Source organism: Fukomys damarensis, unplaced genomic scaffold (genome assembly GCF_012274545.1).
Source record: "Fukomys damarensis isolate Sample0158 unplaced genomic scaffold, DMR_v1.0_HiC HiC_scaffold_37, whole genome shotgun sequence".
Classification (NCBI taxonomy): Eukaryota; Metazoa; Chordata; class Mammalia; order Rodentia; family Bathyergidae; genus Fukomys; species Fukomys damarensis.
The window spans coordinates 17,889,527-17,890,589 of NW_022900949.1; the positions used below are offsets into that span (position 1 = coordinate 17,889,527).

At 35.4% G+C, this 1,063-nt stretch overlaps 1 protein-coding gene across 6 annotated transcripts in view; it reads left to right on the top strand.

Annotated features, from left to right (window-relative positions):
- The window catches only part of Mastl (microtubule associated serine/threonine kinase like), a 28,615-nt gene that overhangs the window by 4,898 nt on the left and 22,654 nt on the right, over positions 1 to 1,063 (top strand). The gene's annotated exons all lie outside the window — the stretch shown is intronic.

The window sequence follows — 1,063 nt, forward strand, 5'->3', positions numbered from 1 at the left end:
AAGAGCCGGGCATGGTGGCACACACCTGCAATCCCAGCACTTGGGAGGCTGAGGCAGGAGGATCGCTGTGAGTTCGAGACCAGCCTGGGCTACATAATGAGACCCTATCTCAAAAAACCAAAAAAAAAAAAAAATGAGTTATTCAGGAAAAATAAGCTTTTTTAAATATCAAGCCACGGTTTAAATAAATGGTAAAATGTAATCATACTATAAATACTATAATTCTCCCTATTTTTTCCACTTAATGGTGACTCCAACCTTCTTAATGTCAATGGAGAATTCATTGATTTGATCATGGAGTTTGTAATTTATTTAATATACAGTTGATTTGTTTTAGGGTTTTTAAGAACCTTTTTATTCTAAACAAAATGCAAAGAACATTTAGTGTGAATTTCTATGCTTGGTCATGCTGTATTCCTCTATGGGAGATGAGATTTTAGGAACCAAGGGGGAAGGATTTTGGAGTGAAGAAGGAATTGGAATTGAAAATTAACCTTAAAGCAAGGTTAAAGAGAGCACGAAACCCCTAGATTCTGAAAATATATGAGCTGGACATCTTCGTTTTAGGATGATTCACAGAGTCAAAAAGTGTATGTATATTGGCAGTAACAAAAAGAATACCAATATTATCAGAGTAACTGACTTTCTATTTGTTAAGCCAGTGGTGACTAAGCCCCGTGGTCCATGGGCTAAATCTGGCTCTTACAAGCTAAGAGTTATTTTTGTATTTAAATTTTTTAAAGGTTGGAAAAAATTTTTATTCTGTGATATATGAAAATAAGGAAATTTGAATTTCAGTGACTAAAGTTTTATTAGAACTTTTCCACATCCTTTGGTTTGCATTTTATCTATTTTGTGATACAGTGACAAGAACAAGTAATTGGTAATGCAATCCTGCAAAGCATGCAATAGTTACTCTGTGGTTCTTTACAGAATAAAGGGGTGGGGTGGTGTTAAATGTTACTTCCAGAGGAGGGAGAGGGTCATTGAATCATTTCATTTTTCCTGAGGCCCTCAAATGCCTTTAAAATTTCTATTGCACATGAAGTGTGAGGCTCCCTTC